This window comes from Mchenga conophoros, linkage group LG3 (genome assembly GCF_057382185.1).
Source record: "Mchenga conophoros isolate Kocher_MC1m ecotype Shallow Benthic linkage group LG3, M_conophoros_male_GT1.1, whole genome shotgun sequence".
NCBI classification, from domain to species: Eukaryota; Metazoa; Chordata; class Actinopteri; order Cichliformes; family Cichlidae; genus Mchenga; species Mchenga conophoros.
The window spans coordinates 38,537,081-38,563,849 of record NC_140528.1 but is presented as its reverse complement, the minus strand read 5'-3'; the positions used below and the strand labels follow the sequence as shown (position 1 = coordinate 38,563,849).

Here is a 26,769-nt window from a genome sequence, read left to right as displayed (position 1 = left end):
GCAGCTTGGTGTGAAAAAATCAACTGTGGGAGCAATCATCAGAAAATGGAAGACATACAAGACCACTGATAATCTCCCACGATCTGGGGCTCCACACAAGATCTCATCCCGTGGGGTCAAAATGATCATGAGAACGGTGAGCAAAGATCCCAGAACCACATGGGGGGACCTGGTGAATGACCTGCAGAGAGCTGGGACCAAAGTAACAAAGGTCACCATCAGTAACACACTACAACGGCAGGGAATCAAATCCCGCAGTGCCAGACGTGTTCCGCTGCTGAAGCCAGTGCATGTCCAGGCCCGTCTGAAGTTTGCCAGAGAGCACATGGATGATAAAGCAGAGGATTGGGAGAATGTCATGTGGTCAGATGAAACCAAAGTAGAACTTTTTGGTATAAACTCAACTCGTCGTGTTTGGAGGAAGAAGAATACTGAGTTGCATCCCAAGAACACCATACCTACTGTGAAGCATGGGGGTGGAAACATCATGCTATGGGGCTGTTTTTCTGCCAAGGGGACAGGACGACTGATCCGTGTTAAGTACAGAATGAATGGGGCCATGTATCGTGAGATTTTGAGCCAAAACCTCCTTCCATCAGTGAGAACTTTGAAGATGAAACGAGGCTGGGTCTTCCAACATGACAATGATCCAAAACACACCGCCGAGGCAACAAAGGAGTGGCTCCGTAAGAAGCATTTTTAAAGTCCTGGAGTGGCCTAGCCAGTCTCCAGACCTCAACCCCATAGAAAATCTGTGGCGGGAGTTGAAAGTCTGTGTTGCTCGGCGACAGCCCCAAAACATCACTGCTCTCGAGAAGATCTGCATGGAGGAATGGGCCAAATTACCAGCTACTGTGTGTGCAAACCTGGTAAAGACCTGTAGTAAACGTTTGACCTCTGTTATTGCCAACAAAGGTTATGTTACAAAGTATTGAGTTGTATTTTTGTTATTGACCAAATACTTATTTTCCACCCTGATTTACGAATAAATTCTTTACAAATCCTACCATGTGAATTCATGGATTTTTTTTTCACATTCTGTCTCTCACAGTTGAAGTGTACCTCTGGTGCAAATTACTGACCTCTGTCATCATTTTAGGTGGGGGAACTTGCACAATCGGTGGCTGACTAAATACTTTTTTGCCCCACTGTATGTGAATTTTAAAGGGGTACTATGCTGATGTGAAAACTTGAAAACCTTTAGTAATGTAAATGATAAGGATTTAAGGTATTTCTAAGTACATTTACACTGTTATTGTATATTTGTGATAGGGTAATTTTTGTTGTTCTTGTCTGTTTGAAACTTAAGTTCAGTATTGAAGTCAACAGTGTGTTGGAAGACTCATACATACATTTATCAACCTTACTGGCTATTCAAATTAAGTTTATTGCAACTTTCACTGACACATAGTCCAGAAGAAATCTAGTTGAAGTTTAATAGCTGCACAATCACACAGCTATAATCTCAACATGTCTAACATAAGCAGAGAGACCTGCCATAAAGATGCTGAACAATCCGCTCAAGCTAAAGCTACTGGCACTGAATCTGCAGCAGAACTAGAGGGGCTTCGAAGAAGTGAGAGGGCGCGTACCCTAACAGAAAGGGGAAGAGCATACCAAGATGAGAGACTGAAACACATTCAACGCAAATACAAAATCATCTATGAGAAGTGGAGGTGTCATGCACGAATAGGCAAAGAGTTATTAAGTGGTGATGCTTCTAAGGATGAGTTAACTGAGCTTATTGAGAACATCAAAAGCACCTGTTCTGATGTAAAGGTAGTTTATGAGGAGCTGCGTCAAGCGCAAACCCCTGAACCAGACCTGCGGCGCAGGGTTGATACATGCATGTCATTCTCAGAATTTATTATTCAAAGAGCAGAGAGACAGCTTAAAGGTCATGAAGCAGATAAAGATGAAGAGTCTTGGCCTGATGCTGGATCTGTTCTAGGCTCAACAGGTTCTGTTTCTAGACCACTGTCTCGTCAAGGATGTAGTTCTACCCACTCTAGCAGCCACTCTGTCAAAAGATGCCCCCGCATCCTCAGGACCTTCTATCACTGTGCCATTGAGAGCATCCTCACTGGATGCATCACCACCTGGTATGGCAACAGCACCGCCTACAACTGCAAAGCTCTCCAGCGAGTAGTGCGGTGCTCTGAACGGATAATTGGAGGTGAGCTTCCCTCCCTCCAAGACATCTACAGGAAGCGCTGCCTGAGGAAAGCGGGGAGGATCATCAAGGACTCCAGTCACCCCAGCCATAAACAGACTACTTCCATCAGGAAGGAGGTTCTGCAGCATCCGGTCCCGTACCAGCAGACTGAGAGACAGCTTTTTCCATCAGGCCATCAGACTGCTGAACACTTCATAGACACCTCAGCTTCACTACGGGAACTGCAACACTATGCACTCCACACTGTATATAAATGCCACTTGTTTTGCACATATTCAACTCTGTATATTTTTATATATTTATTTATTATTATTATTATTATTATTTTTTTACCATTTAATTTGTAAAAATGTGTATACACACACACACACACACACACACACACACACACGTAGGATAATATTTAGTATACACATCCAGAAATGCATACACTATTATATATTGTACATATATTTATTAGTTTCACAGCAAGCATCTTCACGATCCTACTGGTCCGGAACCCCTCACTCCCAACCACATTCTAACCATGAAATCATCTGTAATTCTGCCACCCCCTGGACAATTCTGCAAAGAAGACCTCTATCTGCACAAAAGGTGGAGAAGAGTGCAGGTTTTGGCCAATGAATTTTGGCAACGATGGAAACGAGAATACCTGCTAAACCTCCAACAACGACAGAAATGGCAGAAGCTGTCACGAAACTTGCAAGCAGATGACATTGTAATATTAAAGGATGACAGTGCACCAAGGGTTGTGGAAGCCCTGCCCAGCGCAGATGGCAAGGTACGAAAGCTAAAGCTTCTGCTCAGTGACACTACCTTTGATAAGGGAAAACCAATCACTAAATCAGTTTACCTTGAGAGGCCTGTTCACAAAGTAGTTACATTACTTGAGGCCACCTAAAACACACGTAAAGCTAAATGACCTAAACTTTAATGTACACTCACACATCACTTCCTTATAATTTTCATTGAGGAAAATCTCTCATTTTAAGTCAATGAGTGATTTTGGTGGGAGTGTAAATGCTGTTAAAATGTTCTGTGTGGATTTCATGATGTAGATGACTGATTTATAATAAGTTACATAATTTCATGAATATATATAGTTCGTGTTTAAATGTCTTTTTTGAAATGTACATGTGTAAGGTGTAAGAGCTAGTGTCTCGTGAGAATACCCTTAACGAGAGCACACGAGACTTTTCATGGACTGCGAGGGAGCAGATGTCTCTCATGAAGCGATTTTAAGCTAAAGGTTTACTAAAAGAAAGGGCAATACAAGGACTTAAGGACCTCTTTTCAGGACAAGCAGCCAACGAGGTATTTGTCATTTGAGAAATGTTTTATTTGTGTTTGGACTTAATATGTGTACTGTAAAGTTGCTAATTGGTTTGTACTGTTCGCTCGTGACCAGTTCTCACGGCGTATTGGCGTAATGGCGTATCGGCGTACTGGTGATGGTGAAGCTGAGGAGAGAAGGCCCAAGTAATAAACGCCCGTTTCAAAGAACCAACCTGTGTCTGTGTTGTCATGAAGAGAGCTAGAATACTGACTGCTCGACATCGGCGGACAGATGGACTGTAATTGAACAACAACAATTGAACCCGTGTGTATGTTCACATCTTCAGTTTGTTTATGTTACTTTACAGTAAACATATCAATTTACAGTCTATTTAGTTTAGATTTCACGTATTTCCAAATATCAATGAATATATCGAATTTTTCCTTTGATGGTTTATGATATAAGTTCTCTTAGGCAACTTCAGCAGAAAGGGTTAGGGTTTTTTAATTGATTTAAAGATTTAAATTGATGAAATCCCAGTCTGCAATTAATACAATACAAAATACTGCATAGAGTGCACTATACAGGTCATCGGATGTTCAAGATGGGCTTTACATCTTCCAACAACTGCTCACACTGTCAAGACAATACACCAGACAATTACATCCACGACCTTTGGTTCTGTCCACCAGTGCAGAAGTTTTGGAGCGGGATATGTGAAGACTTATCAAAGTGTCTGAAATGTAAAATTCCAACCTCCCCTTTAGTGTACTTGTTGGGCAAATTGGATGAGGTCACTACAGAAACTGATACAGTCCACATGGTTTTTACTATCCTTTGCATTGCCAATCTCCAACTGAGTAACGGAGGGCAAAACGGCTGGACACTGAGCCTGCTGAAGTGAAGTTGGGACACAAGTCCCAGGCAACACACCCTCTGCCAAGCTGGAGCTCATCTCATACTGTCGAGAGAGAGCATCAGCATTCCTATTACTGCGGCCTGAGCGATACTTGATCTCAAAATTGAATGCCGCCAGCTGGGAGGCCCACCTCTGCTCGGTGGCACCCAGCTTAGCTGAAGAGAGGTAACTAAGTGGATTGTTATCGGTGTAAACCACACACTTCTGCCCCAGCAGGTACTCCCGGAACTTCTCGGCCATGGCCCACTTGAGCGCAAGAAACTTCAGCTTCATGGAGCTGTAATTGTCCATATTGCGCTCATGTGGCCGAAGACCTCGACTAGCATAAGCCACTGGCCTAACAACACCTTCTACATCTTGGGAGAGAACTGCACCCAAACCACTGTGGCTGGCGTCAATCTCCAAGATAAATGGGCGGGTAAAGTCAGCATATGCTAGCACAGGTGCAGATACAAGCTTTGCTTTCAGGGCCTCAAAGCTCTCCTCACACCGAGGGGTCCAAATAGCACTCAAACTCTGTCCCGAGCCCTTCTTTGTATTTGTGCCAGCCGATTTAACCACCACTTGATGCAGGGGAGCCGCCAACGCAGCAAACCCCTCCACAAAGCGCCGGTAATAGCTGGCGAAACCCAAAAAGGATCGCAACTCTGACACGGAACGAGGACACTGCCATTTGGCTACTGACACCCTCACAGGAGATTACATGGCCCAAGTAGTTAACCTTCTGCTGGAAAAAGGCACACTTTTCTAACTTAGCCTTGAGCCCCTGTTGCTGCAGCCTTGCCATCACCATCTCTAGCCGTTGCAGGTGCTGAGAGACAGACAAGTAGAACACAATGATGTCGTCTAGGTACAGCAGTAATGACTGGCACTGCTGATCCCCGAACATCCTCTGCATTGGGCGCTGGAAGGTACCAGGAGCATTGTACAGCCCGAATGGCATACGATTCCACTCGAACAGGCCAAACGGCGTGCAAAAAGCGGTCTTGGGCTTATCCTGCTCAGAAACTGGCACCTGGTTGTACCCGCTGGCCAGGTCGATGGTAGAAAATCAGCATGCGCCAGCTAGGGCATCCAGACTTTCCTCGATGCGAGGTAAGGGGAAGGCGTCCTTCCTTGTTTTGCTATTCAGCAAACGATAGTCAACGCACAGACGGAGGCTTCCATCCTTCTTGTGGACCAACACGATGGGAGAGCCATAAGATGGTAAATGGTAAATGGCCTGGATTTATATAGCGCTTTACTAGTCCCTAAGGACCCCAAAGCGCTTTACATATCCAGTCATCCACCCATTCACACACACATTCACACACTGGTGATGGCAAGCTACATTATAGCCACAGCCACCCTGGGGCGCACTGACATAAGGACTGCTACTTTCCCTAATTACCTGGGCCTCCAGTAGCTGGTTGATATGGGCCCTGACAGCCTCATAATCATTAAGAGGAATTCGCCTGTACCTCTGCCGAACAGGTGCGTCATCGAGCAGCGGTATGTCGTGCGAAATGAGGTTTGTGCAGCCCAAGTCTCCCTCATAAGTGGAGAAAACAGAGCAGTACTTCTGCAAAAGTAACCGTACCTCATGTTGCTCTGCCTCAGCGAGAGCAGACAGGTCAATCGTATCCACCATCTCTTGAGCAGGACTGCTGGTTGTATGGGAGGAAACGGTAACGGGAAAAGAGTGTTCCTCGCTAACACCGGCAGGGAGGCTAACAACAGTAGCTTTGCTTATCACTCCCAAACGGGTCCACGGGTGGAGAACAGGGATGTAGGCAACGCCCTTATCCACCTGGACCAAACAAGGAGAGGCCAGCAACCCAACTGGCAACCCGGACTCAGAAGGCTCAAAAAGCACAGCCTGACCTGACAACTGCTGAAAACAGGTAGTGGCCACAAGTTGCATGACACCACCAGGTATCCGCGCGGCCCGCGGGCCCTGTACCTTAACGGTACCGACAGGGTCCTCTGGGGCTTGGGCTGCAGACTGGTGACACTGATGTAAGGCCTCCAAAACTGGTCTCGGTGCCTGTGACACAGAAGGAGAATTAAACAAGGAGCCACCGAAAGCCCCAAACAGTTCTTGATAACAGCGGCGGATTACGTTCATTCCTAAGATGCTAGGGACAGAGGGCGTAGCCCCAGGAGGGTCCTTCACTATAAGGATTCCACAAAAGGGAATTTCCTTGCCACACAGGAGTACGCTGAGCTCCAAATAGCCAATGTAAGGGATGGCCATTGGCAGCCCGAAGCTGTAGCCAATGGCATGACTGAAGGCGTTCTTGTCCCCAAGGGTCAAAATGTGCCAAAAAGAAACTTTCTGTGATGGTGGAAACCATGGACCCAGTATCCAACAAACAAGGGACAGTTACCCCACTAATCAGCACATCCATCTTTGGACACGATTAAATTAGCCTGCCAATCCTATCTTTCTGTGAGCCAGTGAACTCCCCACCTGAACTGTGACTCTGGAGCTCAGAGGACGCTAGTTTTCCGACTGGGTAGCGGGAAGATGATTGCCAACTGCGGCATAAGGAGGGCCTGAATCAGAACCTGCTCTAGGGCGGCGTGAAGCCCACTCCCCAGTGCACTCCCTAGCAAAGTGTCCTGGCTGCTGACACCGGCGTCAAATCACCGAGCCAGCCCGTGAAGGCCGAACACTTCTTCGGGGGTTCTGTAAAGAAACCACTGTCTCAGTGAGCTGATTTAACTGCTCTTTTTGGCGCTTTAGGAGTTCCTTTAGCTCACGCCACTCGGACTCGGGTGTACCAACAGGAGCGAACCTAGGGCTAGTGTGCACTCCACACTGGAAACCATATGCCGATGGTTGAGAATAGCCACGGTCGCAAACACCGCCTGAAAATCCTTCTCTTTCCCATCTAATTGCTTCCCCGCGCACCTCTAACAAGGTGGCAGTAGGCACACGGCGAACGTATTGTTTAAGCTCTCTGCAGAGAGCACTATCAACAACATGTTCTACAAATTGGTCTTGGAGCAACACCTCTGCGTTACGCATACCATCAGGTGCACTTTGTTTTACTTGCTCCATCAGAGCCATTAGCGCTAAGGAAAACTCCTGCAAAGTCTCTCCCTCCCGCTGTCTCCTCGAAAAGAAAGCCTGCTGCAGAGTGACATAGGACTGTGCATTGCCATACAGTTCCTTTAAAATGGTCAACACCCGAGCAGGATCCCCTCGCTCTAAATTAGGGCGAAATTTGATCTCCTCCCTTGCTTCTCCCTCTAAATGGTCAAAAATAAAGAAAGCTTGATCAGCAACAGACAGGTGCCGGGCACGCATGCATGCTTGAACCTCTTCGACCCATTCAGCTATATTGATGCCCGTTCTACCATTGAACATGGGACATTTACGGTCCCTAATCACCACCACCAGACGCTCTGTAACGGCGGCCTGGCTACCAACATTTGGTATGCAACCAGCTGGTACGAAAGAGGACGACGCGGCCCCACCACCAGACTCGAGCACAGCGCCCCCATCCTGGCGCAATTGCTCATTATCTGCCCTTAACTGCGCTACCAAGTCTCTAAGTTGATGCAATTCTTCCTCCATAATAAATTTTGACCCAAAAAAAAGAAAATTAAATCAGCAAGGTGCTAAAATCCTACTACACTTCCTTCTACCTGGATACTGCTGTCTTGTCTATAATCACACTCTAAAACAAATAGAGCCTTCAAACAGGTGAACTAGGATCTTTGCAAAAAAAAAAAATAAAACAATTTACAAGACCAAACATCTACCTCAAATGTGCACTCTGTCGACAACGCCAAGTATGTGACCAAGTGGTCGGCGGGGTTATGAACAAAATAATAAACTTGACAACGCCACCTAGGGGAATTGCACCTCAGGAAATATATTTAAGAAAAATAGATAAAAGGAATAAAAGGAGTCCGCACAGATTCAAGGATGCACACTGAGGCAGGTTGGCTTCTGATATTAAAAAAGTTTTATTTATAGAAAAATTAAATAAAATATTAAAAATCAAGATGTAGCGTGATTGTTGACAGTGTCCTACAGTAAAAATGAAACAATCGTGGAACTTGGACTTACCAGCAGCCGTGGAACCAAAAGAAAATCACACAAAAAGAATCACTGCAGCCCACCCAGTGCTGTACAAAAGAAAGTGTGAAAACGACCCACCACCTGAGGTCCCAGGGCCACTGGCTCGTCCTCCGTTCACTGAAATAAAACACAGAAAAATATGTTAAAAGAATAAAAGGACACTGAGCGTCAGGCTTGCTACAGATCATAAAAAAACTAAAACACACTTTAATAACTTTAATAAAAGAAATCACACACGCACACACAGGAAAGGCTTATACCCCACGGGTCAAACTACCACTTGTGCTGGTAATAATTATTCTCAGGCGTAGGCCGCTCTGGCTCCCCACCGGCTGAGACCGGCAACCCAGGTGATTTAGAGTCCCAGCACGACACTCGGGCAGAGAGTCACTTCAGCCCGATCACAGAAGCATGGGTACGAGCAACAGTCCAAAATAAAATAGAAGAACACCAGGCGAACCAAAAAAAAAAGGGTAAGCCTACTTAATAAAAACAAGATAAGACAAGACAGCAGCTAGGCAGGCGTCTCGACTCTTTGCTTAAAAATCAGGCAGTTGGTCCCTGAGAAGGTGCGGCAGCAATCAAACCCTACAAACAAAAAAGGCAAAGATAACCTTAATCGTCTCTAATTTACAAATACTAGCAGCTATAATATAAGCGGGCTTACCCCAAGACTGGAGGCGCTATACTGTACGGTGAACGCAACTCACACAACTCACGCGTCTCTCCACCACAGCTGGAGTAACGAAAGAGAAACAGCCGCGCTATAGCGGGCCGCAGAATTATGACTACCAGTTACTGACTTTTGAGAGAAAGAGGTTGAAAGGAGGCCTACCTGTAGCAGTCACATAATCCGATTGTATCGGTAAATTAACCAATAGGCCAGCATTTACTGCTGTATCGCACCAGAAGCTCGGGAGGAATGATCCAACAAAAAAACCGGCTTCCCTTTATACAGGTAAACACCACCCTGTAATCAATATGCAGGTGGGTTCCTAATTAACCCAATCACATGATACAAGGAGCGAGTGCAGCGGAAAGAGAGCGAGGGTGGTAGAGCGAGCGAGAGAGAGAGAAAAAGAAGGGCGAGTAGCCCATCCGGCTACATCATGAACTGGAAAAATAAAAATAATCTTAACTCTAGCCAATACAGAAACCATCTAATAGATCACATTAGTCTCGAGACAGCCTCTACCGCCACATTACATCAATCCCTCTGGGCTACTTTGATCGGCTCCATCACCTAGCGGGGGTGGGGGGTCGATGTTTGGTCCCGCCTTCGCCATTGTGGTTGATGTGGAGGTAGGGACAGGCTTAGGTCGTCTGGAGAATCCCTAGGGACGTAATCACTGGATGGCTTAACCCAGGGGTTGTGGTCATAACCTGGTTAGTGACTCTGGTTGCTCTTGCGGCTGTGTGCAGCAGGGCTGGGGGAGGGTCTGTGCTGGCGGACATAGGTTACTGGCCTTGTAGTCTGGCTTCCCCTGAGTGGATCCGGGGCAGGCGTGGGGGCTTGGGGTTCGGGGGTGCTTCGCCTCCGTGCTAGGGCTCTGGCTGGGCCTTGGGGGCTTAGGTCCTTGTTGGTGCATCGCTGAGGTTGTGGGCCGGTGGGTGCACAGGGGCACAGCAGGGGGCCTCCTGCGCATCGGCCTAACTAGGGGGCTCTTCAACTGACAGGGAGTTTGTTCCATCCTTGCAGGAGTCCACTCTGCAGTTGGGGGAGAGTCACAGGAGAGGTGGAGAATAAACTTAAGCTGGGTGTCTGCTGTCTTGTGCAGTCTGGGAGATGACTGAATGTTAGGGTGGGTACAGTTTCCTCTGCGGTGGGGTGGGGTGGGCTGCCCCGGGTCCTGTTGCCGTAGGATAAGCCTGGGCTCCCTTGCCTTGGTGTTGCCGAAGGAGGGGGGTTGCCTACTGGGGTCAGTGGGGGAGCTGGCCCCAGGGAGGGGTATCTTGCTCCTCCCATCTTTTCTTCCCCATCCCCGGCTGCCTCCCTCTTCCTGCACCATCACACCCACCCACACAAGTAGGACTTGGGGTGCGGGTGTGTCACCAGTAGGGATGGGTACCGGTATCCGGTGCCATGATGGCACCGGTTCTGACATAAACGGTAGTAACCAGACCGAAAAGCAGCGCACATTTCGGTGCTTTATTTTGGTGCTTTTTTTTCCTGAGCTGTGATACACTTCTAGCCAATCATTTTACGTTTCCGAGGATAGTAGGCAGGTCCAGGTACGTACGTTCTTTTAGAGCAGAGCTATAGATTAAAAATGACCAAGGCGAAGCTGTCGAAGTCTGGCTGTACTTCACAGCAAAATATGCAAACTCTGCAGCCTGCAACAAGTGCTTTAAGGTGATACTGTGATACTGTGCAAAGGAGCTAACACCTCAAATCTGATGAAACACCTGGCGACATATAGCGTTTTTTTTAAAAGCCGAAAAATCCGCAGCATTTGATAGCTTGCTGCGAGACCTCACACCGAGCACATCTACTGTGGGTGTGGTGCCTGTTATCGGACCCGGAGTTAGCAACATCCCCCAAAAACCCGAAGAGGAGAGTCCTGGCCCCTAGCCCTGCCAGTGTAGCAGAAATGATGAGAATGATGACGGCAGCAGCAGCCGTTCTTCTCTGCGTGAGTAGCTTCATGTTGTTCGTGTGTAATTTACGTTGAGTAGGCTAACCACGTTATTACATTAATGCACGTAAGGTGAACTAGCAAACATCATCATAGCTACATGCAGCTGTCTTCTTGTTTGATGGCAGATACTCCCTTCACCCTGGCCAAAAAGACTAAAATGACCAAAGAAAAAGTGGAAAACAGCTAAACATGAGAGGTTTTTGGACAAAGTTTGTGTTTTTTCCATTGATTAAGCACTGCTTCCAGCCAAGAGTGATACCATATATGCCCCATAGCTGCAGAAAAGGCTAACATTGTTATCTTTTTACAAAAAACCAGCTGAACATGAGAGGTTTTTGGACCAATTTTTTGTTCTCCATTCTTTAAGCACCGGTTCGATCACCGGCACCGTTTCAAAAGTACCGGTTTGGCACCGATATCGGATAAAACCTAAACGATACCCATCCCTAGTCACCAGGGTGCAGGGGAGGCACCTGAACTCCCAGGCCTTCCAAAGGCCTATCTCCCCTCACCACACTCCCTGCCGGTAACTGGTGCCCTCAGAGGTCGGTGCGTTGGTGGTTCTTGGTGTTCGGGGCTGGGCGCTCAGGTATGTACCAGCTCACTCCCGGTGACTACCTGGCGGGGCCTGGTGCCTGTTGCTCGGTCAGGCCTCTTCCGGGGCAAAGGGGGCCCTCAGGCCTCCGGCTCAGTTCACTCTGGCACAGCTGGCTGCCAGCAGAGCGGGCGGGCACACCACTGCAGCCCCCTCTGGCTTCTGTTCCGTGGCTACTGGGTGACCCCTCATATGGGGCTCTCCTCAGTTCATCCCAGGCGGGTGACACAGATGCCCCTCTGGTGGTCCTCCTTGGGCTCTCGCACTCTGGATGTCTGGAGCCTGGATCTCCTCCATGCCTGCTTCATGCCCTGGGGCACAGGGCTGTGGCTCTCTACATCCTCTAGCAGACCGTTACATGCGGAAATCTTTTGAATACAAGCGCGCTGATCCACACAGGTATGCACACGGATGTTCACTGTTCGTAGACATAAATTACACCTTTCTTGGCTGCTACTTCAAAGCACATTGTGCGCTGTCTGTCCTGCGTGTTGCACAAGAACACAAGAACATTGAATATTTAGTATTTACTGCTGTTTACACTTAGTTAGATTAGCAAGTGGTGGAGGCCAGCAGGTGGATGAAGGAAAAGGGACACAGAAGGAAAAGAGACCCAAGGCGGCCGCCGGTCCAAGTGTGAACTGAACTTCAGGTAAGAAGTTATGACCTACAGTCTCTCTGGGTCAGATATGCTGTCGGGGAGGAGACTGCGGAGTCTCCAGGCCAGGACCAGCAGGCTGAAGGACAGCTTCATCCATCAGGCTGTCAGGAAGCTTAACTCCCTCCCGATTCTGCCCCCTCTCCCCTCTCTCCTCCACGGTCTCACTGAACTCTGTCACACACACACACACACACACACACACACACACACACACACACACACACACACACACACACACACACACACACTCTCTGACTCACTCACTGGCCTGCACCAGTTACCAGTCATTTTGTGGAGCATTGGACTGCCATTACCTCATAAGACTTTGTTGTTACACTATCTCATACCGTACATTACTAAATCTCCATTTGCACTATTTGCCTATTTGCACTACTCTGCCTGGTTTGCACTCAATGTCATTTACCCTTATATTGTATATTGTATAGCTTTCTTGTTATATGTAAAATTGTATTATATTTATTTAATTTTTTTACTTTAAAATATTTTACTTGCATTTTTAATCACTCTTATATTTAAATGTTCATTTTCTATTTTATCTAGGGATTGAGAGTAACGAAGTTTCTATTCTCTGTATGTCCTGTACATGTGGCAGAATTGACAATAAAGTTGACTTTGACTTTGACTTTGAAATCAAGTTTAGGTGGAGTTTATTTTCGTTATTCTGACTTTTTCCGTACTGCGTGCTAGCTAGCATGACGGAGTTTCTATACAGCTGGGTGGGTGCTATGAAGTTAATGATGTTGAACTTTATTTTGTTCATAAGTTAGTAGAGTTGCCAACCGGGACGGTTGGCAACTCTACTAACTTACGTCTGGTATTCAGAGAAAATATTACGCGTTTCTTATTGAGGTGAAAAGGAACAGAGTTTGTCCCGTAATTCAGCTACAATGAAAAAGACACAAAGCTGAAGTTATTCTGTGTCTTTGCTGCACAGCTGCCTCTTCTTCTTTCATTCTCCCCCCCTCCCTCTCCCGTTTCTACTTCAATCATGAAAACTGATCAATAATCAGCTGATCGGCTTTTCTCTCTTGTTTGTTTATCGCTCACTTTGCGCCGAAAGAGGAAACCAGCGGATGTCGCGCTAAACAACAGCAGCACGTTTAAGCTTGATCAGCTGTTGTTAGAATTTATTTAATATTAATTTCTAGTATCAGCTGATGTTTGCTGGAGCCACAGCTGTAAAGCTGCTGGTCATGATATGGTTTGGTTATCTGGTGAGAGGGAAACATGAAGATGAAACCAGGAGATGTCCTTACTGAATCATCAGAGCTGAACAGGTGATGGCGAAACAGGTTTCCCTTTTAGGTGACATGAATGAGTTGAAGGGAAGTCATGAACTATTTCTGAGAGACAGATAACACCAGGATCCTTTTTTAGGTAGCTGACAGCTGGTAACGGTGCAGGGGCGGATCTAGCAAAGTGTTGCCAGGGGCCATGTAGGGCATTAAAAGGGAGAGGGGGGCACAAAGAAATACTTTTCTTTCTTATTCTCATTTAAAATGTCTAGCTTTTAAAAAATAATTATCTGAATCTTACAACAAACCATTGATAGATTGATGCATATATACCATCAAAACAGTGTACATCACTGTCACAACAGTGTTTATTTTCATTGAAAGGCTTTATGATTTTTCCTATAATGGTGGGCCGGTCTCTAGTCAAAATGCCCGGGCCAATTTTCTGTCCCAGTCCAGCCCTGTATGCAGCTCATCTGCAGTCTGGTGTTACCTACATCTTCCTATTCGAAAGGCAGAACTTCCAAGTTCTGAGTACAATAGAAAGCACCACGACTGCAGTTTTTGTGTTGGATGTAAAAGGCACACATGACGCTGTGACGTAGGCTAGAATCATGGCAGCAGTCAATGACGGTCCAGGCGTGGGATTTCTCTTGTGGAAATATGCATATTATCTTTTCCTGTCTATTGGTAGGTGGCACAGTGCACTTGTGGAAAGTAAGCAAGCTAGAAGACTGGCAAAGTTATGGAAGCAACACATTAACAAGAGAATTCTGAGTAAAACCAAAGTTACTTTCCCTAGTAGCTAGTTACTTTGAAAGTAACGAGTAACTTGAAGTAACTGAGTTACTTTTGAGAGAAGTAACTAGTAATGTAACTAAGTTACTATTTTAAAGTAACTTACCCAACACTGGCTGTACCAGGGTGGCTGTAGCTCAAGTGGCAGAGCAGGTCAGCCACTAATCAGTTGGTGGTTCGATCCCAGGCTGCATCCTGGCTGCATGCCAAATATCCTTGGGCAAGATACTAACCCCATGTTTGCCTACTGGTGGTGGTCAGAGGGCCCGGTGGCGCCTGTTTCCGGCAGCCTCGCCTCTGTCAGTGCGCCCCAGGGCAGCTGTGGCTACAATGTAGCTTGCTATCGCCAGTGTGTGAATGTGTGTGTGAATGGGTGAATGACTGAATGTAGTGTAAAGCGCTTTGGGGTCCTATGGACTAGAAAAGCGCTATACAAATGCAGGCCATTTACCAAATCAAATCAAATCACTTTTATTGTCACATCACATGTGCAGGTACACTGGTACAGCACATGTGAGTGAAATTCTTGTGTGCGAGCTTCACAAGCAACAGAGGTGTGCAAAATACAATAATGTAAACAGCAAAATACAAGAATGGCTACATCTGAAACTAATAAATATATGTACAATATATAATAGTATATGCATTTCTGGATGTGTATACTAAATATTTTCCTGTGTGTGTGTGTGTGTCTGTACACATATTTTACAAATTAAATAGAGTAAACAATAATAAATATATAAAATATACAGAGTTGAGACATGTGCAAAACAGTGGCATTACTGTACGGTATGTAGTGAATTGTTCACTTGAATTGTTCAAGTTCACTGCTGTAATAACTAATAATGATTAATATAATAACTATAATATTGGCCATATCATATTTACACTGACTTTAGTCTCATGAACAACATAATTTTTATTTACTAGCTAATCTTAAAATGACTGTTCAATACAGAAATGAAGCCCAACAATCATGTTTTACAGTCATGTGGTCTCAGCCTCAGATACTTATTAAATCACACAAAGCTCGTGTAGAAACAAACGAACATTTCTCTCAAACAAAGCTGTGTGAAACGTTTCCAGCGGTTATTATCATGGTTGCTAGGCAACCTGGGCAGCGCGACGGAGCTCGACCGGCATTTCACAAGCCTCGCACTTCCGGCCTTAGCGGTCTTTGAGTACACGGCCCTTGTGGACCGTTAAGCAGAGGCGGAGCCAGACATTTGAAACACCCGGGGCTTAGCCCAAAAGGGTATGTGGGATTTTTTTTTTCCCTTGGGGGGGGGGGGTAGAAATGACTGAAAGATTAATAGGCTCTGTTTTGAGTTTTGTTCAAAAAAGAATGACTTCATATAGCGAAAAATATATATCTCATATGCAGAACACCTTAAACTAGTTTTTTAATTGAGCAGCAAGGCAGAACAAAGTCGGAGTTGTATCAAGACACGAGGACTAAACCCCAATTCAACCAGACCCAGAACTGATCCGGAATTAAAACTGGACTACAACAGTTCAAAATCAGGACTACTTGGGACTTAACCAAGACAGAACCAGAATCAGAACTAGATGATAGTAGCACTAAAAATCATCATAGACTTGCACTACATTTATTTTCTAATTTTACCAAAGTACAATATTTAGATTGAGAAAAGTTTATATAATTATTTAGCCTTGTTGTGCAAACAAGCCTGCATAACTTAATAAATATAGAATTTGAAAAATAACAAACCTAAAAAGAAACACTAGGTACGAGATACATGAGGACCTGTGATACGGTGATACTTCTGATAAACAACCATTTGACTAACATGTGAGTCTCACCTGCTCTTGTTCATCTCTGTTCTGTCCTCATTCTCCTCTCTGTTCCTCTCTCTCGCTCTTTGTGCTGACAATCATCAAATATACAGACATTTACAAACTATTCAGATAAAAACACAAACACTTTTTTAATTGTAACATCAAATCAGACTAAATGTTTATTTTTTTTAGATTGATAAATATAAAAAACATGTTTGTTAACTTTAAGAGTAAAGAGAGAAACTATCTGTATTTCTTAATTGCAAATGGCACAAAATTGTATTCAAATCTGAGCCACCCTTATGGAGCTCCACAATTCTTTTTCTGGTGTTTTGGTTGACATCTCTTGATTTTCCCATGTCAAAGAAACAGGCTCTGTGTTTTGCCTTATATGCATCCACAGGTGTGCCACCAATTTACTCACATGGACTCTACTAACCTATCAGAAGCTTCTTCAGCTCAGAATGGAATCGTCTGGAGTTTTCTTATTAATTAACAATAAACTTAGTGTACATGTACTCCTAAATTTGATGAAAGTGATAAAAAACAGAAAGCTCTGTCTCTCTTTATTCTGACATTAACTAATTCAAAATATATTTCAATATTTATCTAAAACAAAAGTTTACTCTAAATTGATGTTGTGCAGTAAAAATGTTTTATGTTTTCTCCCTAAAGTGTAAATATCTGGTTACAAATGTGAATATCCTGCTGTGTACTGAAATCCCTCTTGTTTTGCATAGAAATATACTGAACAACATACAAAGCATAATATATAAAATAACATTTACCTGAGTTTTTTCTTTGAAAGAACCCTCGAATGTCCATTCTTATGTTTCAGTACATAACTGAAACCGATTTAGTCGGGGAGGGTAAGAACTGAAAATATGAAATAAACAGATGTAAGCTAAGACTCTCTAAAAAAATAGCATTTGTTCGGCTTTTCATTTCGCCATTTGTTGATTCACTTGAAGAGCAAGTAACGTAATATTGGTCAAGTGATCAGTTTGATATCAATCTTTCGTGATGCACCGTCATATTTACATTATTTGTACGGTACGAATGATTTGCTTTGGTACCTGGTCAAACTTAAGCTCTCCTTAGTATGGCTGGCTCCGTCTCTCCAACAGCGCACTGACGGGCAGCAGCTGCCCCGCCCCCTCGCTCAGTCGCTTAGTGCCTGAGCTTGGATCATACCAATATCAGGGGGGGATTCACGCACAGTCGTAAATTCCCACAGTGTGCACTATGTGCTTCGAATATTGTGTGTACTTTTTGTTTTATACAGTTGTCAGCCAGGCATCTAACTATGAAAAAATTACACTCCAAAAGACCCCGGGCTTCTGACAAAACAATCCGGGCTTAAGCTCAGTAAGCCACCCCCACGCTCCGCCCCTGGTTTGAAACTGAAAAATGGTTTGAAACCGAAAAAAAATGGATTGAAACCGAAAAAAAAAAATTGTAAGCGAAAACAAAAAAATTACAATTTCAATTAATTGTTTTTCACTATCAATTTTTTTTCGGTTTCAATACAAGATTTTTCAGTACATTTATTTCAGTTACAATATTTTTTTTCGGTTTCAATATTTTTTTTCGGTTCAAGGTGGCATCGTTCTGATTCCATATTGTCCTCCCCACGATGACGTTTTCATCGAGGCCAAGGAAAAGAGTTTAGGAAAAGGAGATTGGCGCTACTTTTGAAATAACACTCCACTGGGTTACGTTGTGCAGCTGAGTCACGTGACCGCACAGCAACAAATCACAGCGCAGTCAGATAAAGGGGGCGGAGCAAAGTGTGTGCAGGAGAGGAGTCGAGCAGAGAGAGCTGCTTTTCAATGAAACGGTTGTAAAGTAGTAAACTTACAGGAACATATGCCACTACCAACGTTTGGATCGATATCTGCATCGATCTGCACACCCTTGTCTCCTGGATCGTAGCTGAGATCAGCGTGAACCACGTGGGTCTCTGCTCCCTGATCTGTTTCCTGTGTTTGGAAAGAGTTCCAGCTTCATCACGGAGTTTCTCTCGGTTTGTGGGCTCGTCTAAAGGTAAGCATCGAGCTAACTTTAATGTGGGTTCAGTTTATGCTGAGTTTAGCTCTGTTGAGAATAATAGATTGCTTGGTAGACATTGGAGTTAGACTGTAGAGTTTGTGATTGCTTGCAACATCATAATATGGCGGTTGCTGGGGGAAAGAATACATAAAGAAAAATAGTCTTGGAATATGAACAAAAGGATGGGGTGCAGGGCAGGAGAACAACCAGCCCCCACCCCCAGGACATGAAGCCACAGGTACAAGCGTGGGGGAGCGCAACTCCAGGGTGAGAGTAGTGGAAGCTTGCTGAGAAGGAGGCCAAAGGGCTTTGGAGCGTGATGTCACAGGGGTGGGCGTGGAAAGGATTTTGGCCTGACGCGCCATTTTCTGGGGCAAAGCTCAAGTATGGGCTCAAAATGTGATCATAAATATTTTGTACTTGTAAATCAGGATTTGTATGTGTATGTGTTTACGACTGTGCGTAAATCCTAATATTGGTATGATCTGAGCTCAGGCACTAAGCAGGACGGGGCAGCTACTGCCTGCGAGTTAGTGAATGGTAAATGGCCTGTATTTAGAGAAACTGTTTTTGTTCATCTGTTTATTTTTTTATGAGCTTTGTTTGATTTGTTGAGTATCTGAGGCTGAGACCGTAAAAACATGATTGTTGGCCTGTATTTATATAGCGCTTTACTAGTCCCTAAGGACCCCAAAGCGCTTGTAGCCACAGCCACCCTGGGGCGCACTGACAGAGGCGAGGCTGCCGACATTGGCCCTCTGACCACCACCAGTAGGCAACGGGTGAAGTGTCTTGCCCAAGGACACAATGACCGAGACTTTCCAAGCCGGGGCTCGAACCGGCAACCTTCCGATTACAAGGCGAACTCCCAACTCTTGAGCCACGATCGCCCCGCAGTGACGATGTGATGGGATTTCCAGCTCTTTCAGCTCGGCTCACTAAAAAGAGCCGGCTCTTTCGGCTCCAAACCTGCTCTTCAGGTTGTTTTGTTGCTTTAATTAATTTATTATTAACAATAATATAAAATTATGCACAAAAGGAATTACTAATGTAAAAAAAGTGGTTTTATTTATATATGTTTATATATAAATATATGCGGTGGCCCCTAGAGACAAAACACGTACAAACTCCAAAACACATTTCTAGCGTTAACTGAACTTTCAAAACAGCTGCCTAGATCACTTAAATTACACAATTGAAAGCATGTGTGTATTGTTTGTGTATTTATACACAAGCACTCATATATATTCAAATAATTTAAAAAAAAGTTCATTTACCTGTTACTACCACACACCAAATCCGGTCGTTGGTACTTGCTGGCTTGTGTAGCCACTAGGTAACAAAAGCTCAACACTGCGCCCGAGCATCCTGGAGCACTTCTGTTGTGTTTTGTACGTGTTTTGGAGTTTTTACATGCTTTGTCTCTAGGGGCCACTGTAAATATACTTTTATTTATTCACTCCACACAAAATGTAATAAATAAATAATATAATACAAAAGCCAACTATTTACATTTCAACTTTTAACTATTTAAATTTTCAGCTTTTTTCCTTTTAAACAAATTTAAAGTGAAACAACACAAAACACTGCAAACCACAACACAATTAAATATAAATTAAAATATGAAAACAAAAAGAACATGCATACTCTCTGCCATTTGGGCCTGCATGAATAAACTTTCTGAATTCTTTATCATCCGCAACTGAATATAGTTTTGGATGATTACTATACCTTTCTAATGTGACGTTGATGTCCCTGGCTGTTTCCCTCCGGCTCTGTTCCTGTGTTACTGCCAGTGTAACTACTGCCCCTCCCCCCTCTTTCCAGCGCAAAGCACAAGGCTCGCGTGCGGAGTGACGCGGAAAAAAGTGCGAGAGAGAGAGAGAGAAAAAAACCGGCTCCCAGTAAGGAGCCGGCTCGCGTCATTCACTCCAAAGAGCCGGCTCTAAGAGCCGTTTCGTTCGCGACCGACACATCACTACTGCAAGTGCGCTGTTGGAGAAACAGAGCTAGGCAGACAGAGGAGAACTGAAGATTGACCAGGTACTAGAGCAGGGCGATATGGCCAAAAATATTTATCACGATATATATTTGAAAATTTGCGATAACAATATAACCCACGATATAATTGATGCGAGACAAAATACAACTCCACAACATTACTAGCGCAAAAAGACAACCTTTAAATATAATATATAAAAATATAATAATAACTTTTTAGGTATATGTACAAGTAGCGGTAATTACAGGTACGAAACATGTACTGTGCTTCATAAATGAGTAACAAATGTAGTACATAACGATAACCTACAGCACACCAGAAAAATAGATTCAGACTACCTTTTAGGCTCAGGTGCAGTGACACGGCTTTAACAAGAAGAAAAGTCAGTCATTCACCACCATCTTCCTGCGCACTAAAACCACCAAAGTCCTCTTCTCCAGTGTCGGATACGAACAGGCTCAGAATGGCTACGTCATCCACTCTCAGCTTCTTTCCTTCATTGTCACTTACAAAACCAAAGAAATCCTCGTTGTCAGTGTCGGAATCGAACACCCTCAGAAGGGTCGTGGCAGTGTCCTCCTCTCCATCATGCAGCAGTCCAGCCCTTCGACATCCGTTGGTGATCATGGATGTTTTCACACTTTTCCACACTGTCAGATTCCAACGGTGGAGTTGAGCATACAGTGGGGCAAAAAAGTATTTATTCAGCCACCGATTGTGCAAGTTCCCCAACCTAAAATGATGACAGAGGTCAGTAATTTGCACCAGAGGTACACTTCAACTGTGAGAGACAGAATGTGAAAAAAAAAAATCCATGAATTCACATGGTAGGATTTGTAAAGAATTTATTCGTAAATCAGGGTGGAAAATAAGTATTTGGTCAATAACAAAAATACAACTCAATACTTTGTAACATAACCTTTGTTGGCAATAACAGAGGTCAAACGTTTACTATAGGTCTTTAGTGGGCAGGGATAGCTCAGTAGGTAGAGTGGTGGCCCCATGATCGGAAGGTCGGGGGTTCGATTCCCGTGAACAGCTACCCTGAGGTACCCCTGAGCAAGGTACCGTTCCTACACACTGCTCCCCGGGTGCCCAGTGGCTGCCCACTGCTTCAGTGAGTGAATGGGTTAAATGCAGAGAGGGATTTTCCCCACGGGGACCAATAAAGTACACTTTCTTCTTCTTCTTCTACCAGGTTTGCACACACAGTAGCTGGTATTTTGGCCCATTCCTCCATGCAGATCTTCTCGAGAGCAGTGATGTTTTGGGGCTGTCGCCGAGCAACACGGACTTTCAACTCCCGCCACAGATTTTCTATGGGGTTTAGGTCTGGAGACTGGCTAGGCCACTCCAGGACTTTCAAATGCTTCTTACGGAGCCACTCCTTTGTTGCCCGGGCGGTGTGTTTTGGATCATTGTCATGTTGGAAGACTCAGCCTCGTTTCATCTTCAAAGTTCTCACTGATGGAAGGAGGTTTTGGCTCAAAATCTCACGATACATGGCCCCATTCATTCTGTCCTTAACACGGATCAGCCGTCCTGTCCCCTTGGCAGAAAAACAGCCCCATAGCATGATGTTTCCACCCCCATGCTTCACAGTAGGTATGGTGTTCTTGGGATGCAACTCAGTATTCTTCTTCCTCCAAACACGACGAGTTGAGTTTATACCAAAAAGTTCTACTTTGGTTTCATCTGACCACATGACATTCTCCCAATCCTCTGCTGTATCATCCATGTGCTCTCTGGCAAACTTCAGACAGGCCTGGACATGCACTGGCTTCAGCAGCGGAACACGTCTGGCACTGCGGGATTTGATTCCCTGCCGTTGTAGTGACCTTTGTTACTTTGGTCCCAGCTCTCTGCAGGTCATTCACCAGGTCCCCCCATGTGGTTCTGGGATCTTTGCTCACCGTTCTCATGATCATTTTGACCCCACGGGATGAGATCTTGTGTGGAGCCCCAGATCGTGGGAGATTATCAGTGGTCTTGTATGTCTTCCATTTTCTGATGATTGCTCCCACAGTTGATTTTTTCACACCAAGCTGCTTGCCTATTGTAGATTCACTCTTCCCAGTCTGGTGCAGGTCTACAATACTTTTCCTGGTGTCCTTCGAAAGCTCTTTGGTCTTGGCCATGGCGGAGTTTGGAGTCTGACTGTTTGAGGCTGTGGACAGGTGTCTTTTATACAGATGATGAGTTCAAACAGGTGCCATTCATACAGGTAACGAGTGGGGGACAGAAAAGCGTCTTACAGAAGACGTTACAGGTCTGTGAAAGCCAGAGATTTTCCATGTTTGAGGTGACCAAATACTTATTTTCCACCCTAATTTACGAATAAATTCTTTACAAATCCTACCATGTGAATTCATGGATTTTTTTTTCACATTCTGTCTCTCACAGTTGAAATTCAAATTCAAATTCAAATTTTTATTTGTCACATACACAGTCATACACAGTACGATATGTAGTGAAATGCTTGGACAACTGCTCGTGACCTAAAGAAAACAAAAAAGGAAAAGGCTATGAATAAGATAGGAAATAAATATGAAAAATTAAAAAGGGTAAATTTAACTAGGAAGGAATAAAATATAAATTAAGGTTAAAAATGAAATAAAATGAAATAAGTGTACCTCTGGTGCAAATTACTGACCTCTGTCATCATTTTAAGTGGGGGAACTTGCACAATCGGTGGCTGACTAAATACTTTTTTGCCCCACTGTAAGGTGCCCTTTAAAACTCAGCAAATTTTGTATAACTCAAAATTACTCATAACCTGTGAGCTTGTTAAATATTTACTTGTTTGTTCTATAAACCTTGTGATGTACAACAACTATAAATGCAAACATATTGGATTAATCTCTACATTAAGCAAGCAAGATTAACAGATGAGTCCCTTAGTTGCAATTTCCACATTTAACCACTTCTCACACCACCTTAACTTCACTTTGTGGTAGAGCTTCTCCTGATTTTAAACGTGAAAATTAGCGCTTTAACTCAGTCTAACCACCGTTGCTTGTTAATGCTGTGCAGATATGCGTTATGCACTCTGCTTATCTGACGTGATGCACCGGATCCGCGTCGTTTCGTCATCCGCGGCGATCCTGTCCTCTCCTACCCGTGTTGAGCAGGCGAGTTCTCACTGTAGCTCTCTTCACAACAACACAGACACAGGTCGGTTCTTTGAAACGGGTGTTTATTACTTGGGCCTTCTCTCCTCAGCTTCACCATCACCAGTACGCCGATACGCCATTACGCCGTGAGAACTGGTCACGAGCGAACAGTACAAACCAATTAGCAACTTTACAGTACACATATTAAGTCCAAACACAAATAAAACATTTCTCAAATGACAAATACCTCGTTGGCTGCTTGTCCTGAAAAGAGGTCCTTAAGTCCTTGTATTGCCCTTTCTTTTAGTAAACCTTTAGCTTAAAATCGCTTCATGAGAGACATCTGCTCCCTCGCAGTCCATGAAAAGTCTCGTGTGCTCTCGTTAAGGGTATTCTCACGAGACACTCTTACACCTTACACATGTACATTTCAAAAAAGACATTTAAACACGAACTATATATATTCATGAAATTATGTAACTTATTATAAATCAGTCATCTACATCATGAAATCCACACAGAACATTTTAACAGCATTTACAAGTATAGAGCGTCCCCGCCTAAAGCTCGGATTCCTTTACTTATATATTTTTTTAAAAAGTCTTATTGGCATCAAAACTGCATTTTTAAAGAGTGATCTGCCCAACGGCATAGAAATGACATAAATGTAACCATAAAGACATTTTTAAGTGGCCAAAAAGGACTGAGTTAATGCAGGTACAACTAAAGTCATAAATATACTTAGAACACTGGTAATATTTGTCTTTTATAAAAATATTAGTTCTACAGTACTATACTACAGTCTGTAAGTACTTATACCACATAGGTAAACACATTACACATAAAAAAACATGTGGAAACATTGTTTTGGTGGAGGATGAGTTAACTTCTCTGCTGCCACCTGTTGGATCTTTACTCACACTGCCTCTCACACAGGTAACATTCTTAAATACATACACATTTTTTATAATAGAGAAGAAGAAAATAAAATTAGATCTGTTAAAACTTTTTAAATGTTAAATTGTGATGAATAATGAGAAAAGAAAACATAACTGAAGGTCTAAGTACACTGTAGAGAATTAATCTATAGAATTTACCCAATAAATCTGAGGTAACAATTCACATTGACTTTTTTGGGATAGATTTAATTCAATATATTGAATGAAAGCAAACGGAACACGTCTGCTTAGTGTTCCCTCGTCTCAGGTTTCCAGTCCTGTGCAGCTTCCTTGACTAACACTCCTGTATACAGGTAATCAGAATCAGAATCAGAATACTTTATTAATCCCTGGGGGAAATTATTTTTTGTTACAGTGCTCCATTTTAAACCAACATTAAGACAAGACAGACAATACACTAACTAAGAATAGTACAATATATACATATATACACATACATACGTCACTCATAAATAAATAGTTGGAAAAGAAAAGAAAAGAAACATGTGTAGTTGTAGCAAACAGTGTGTTAAGTGGATGCGTTGTACAGGGAGATGGCCACAGGCAGGAATGATTTCCTGTGTCGTTCAGTGGTGCTTTTCGGTAATCTCAGTCTCTCACTGAACGTGCTCCTGTGACTGACCAGCATGTCATGGAGTGGGTGGGAGGTGTTATCCAACATAGTCTTTATCTTGGACAGCATCCGCCTCTCCGACACCACCTTGAGGGTGTCAACACTGACCCCCTGGATTGAAACAGGGGTCAAGTGTTTCCTGGTCTTCCTGAAGTCCACGATCAGTTCCTTGGTCTTTGCCACGTTGAGCTGCAGATGATTCTGCTCACACCACGTGACAAAGGAGTCGACCACAGCCCGGTACTCTGTCTCATCATCCCTGCTGATGCATCCAACCACCGCAGAGTCATCAGAAAACTTCTGAAGATGGCAGGTCTCTGTGCAGTGGCTGAAGTCTGTGGTGTAGAGGGTGAAGAGGAAGGGGGAGAGGACAGTCCCCTGTGGTGCCCCTGTGTTGCTGATCACCTTGTCAGACACACACTGTGGGAGACGTACATATTGTGGTCTTCCTGTCAGGTAATCCAGGACACCAGAGAAGCTCTTTGGTCTTGGCCATGGCGGAGTTTGGAGTCTGACTGTTTGAGGCTGTGGACAGGTGTCTTTTATACAGATGATGAGTTCAAACAGGTGCCATTCATACAGGTAACGAGTGGGGGACAGAAAAGCGTCTTACAGAAGACGTTACAGGTCTGTGAGAGCCAGAGATTTTCCTTGTTTGAGGTGACCAAATACTTATTTTCCACCCTGATTTACGAATAAATTCTTTACAAATCCTACCATGTGAATTCATGGATTTATTTTTCACATTCTGTCTCACACAGTTGAAGTGTACCTCTGGTGCAAATTACTGACCTCTGCCATCATTTTAAATGGGGGAACTTGCACAATCGGTGGCTGACTACCGTATTTTCACGACCATAAGACGCACTGTGCTAAAAGGCGCAGTCTCAGTTATGTGTGCCATTACTGTATTTAACACACACATAAGGCGCACTGGATCATAGGGCGCATACAAGTACTGTATGCGTATTTAAAAATAAAGCGGGAGCAAACCTGAGTTCGGTACCTTACTCACATTTTTATTACCAGTAATCGTCATCATCAACAACACACAAGCATACAAGTGTGCGTATTTAAAAATAAAGCAGGAGCAAAACAAAGTTTGGTACTCACATTTTTATCATCAATCAAACCCATCGAAGTCCTCATCCTCTGTGTCTGAATTGAACAGCTGCGCTAAATCTCCATCAAACATGCCAGGTTTACTTTCCGTGCCGTGCGGCTCCTCGGAAATGATGCCGGCTTTTGCGAAAGCTCGAACAACAGTGCCAGCAGCCATCTTAGCCCAAGCATCTACAATCCATTGGCAAATTGTGGCGTAACTCGCCCGGCGCTGCCTTCCACTCTTGGTGAAACTGTGGTCTCCATCAGTCATCCATCGCTGGATGTGTTTGTCGCCGATGTGTTTGCTGCAGTAGGAGCGGACGATGGCCAGCTTTTCCTTATAATCCGGTGGAAGTTGCTGCGCTACCGTAGTCCTGGTCCAGATGGAAAAATGGCACCGTTTCATAAAAAGTGAAAGTGAAACTGCTTTTAGCCGAATGGTGACCGTCGAAAAGCTTCTCCCGCTCGTTCTTTGCTCGATGATCGCCTTATGTCCGCGGAAACTCAGCTGCGTATTCTTGACCTGTCGGAGCTTGTTTTCCAGCTTCCTCCACTTGCGACCCATCGATTCATTAATCTTAAATTCTCTCGCCGCTGCTCGATTTCCATGTTCCTCCGCGTAGCTGATGGCCTTCAGTTTAAACTGTGCTTCATAAGCGTGTCTCTTTGCCATTTTCAGGGTTGTTAAAACAACGGTGTCCTGCATAACGCACATGCCTGTTCTTTTATAC

At 44.2% G+C, this 26,769-nt stretch overlaps 2 protein-coding genes across 2 annotated transcripts in view; both read left to right on the top strand.

The window, feature by feature from the left end:
- The window catches only part of LOC146578510 (hemicentin-2-like), an 871,231-nt gene that overhangs the window by 29,018 nt on the left and 815,444 nt on the right, over positions 1-26,769 (top strand). The gene's annotated exons all lie outside the window — the stretch shown is intronic.
- The window catches only part of LOC146578539 (uncharacterized), a 63,583-nt gene continuing 54,938 nt past the window's right edge, over positions 18,125-26,769 (top strand). Inside the window, exon 1 of the mRNA XM_085268650.1 lies at positions 18,125-18,241. The gene's annotated coding sequence lies outside the window, so the exon portion shown is untranslated. The remainder of the gene's footprint in view (positions 18,242-26,769) is intronic.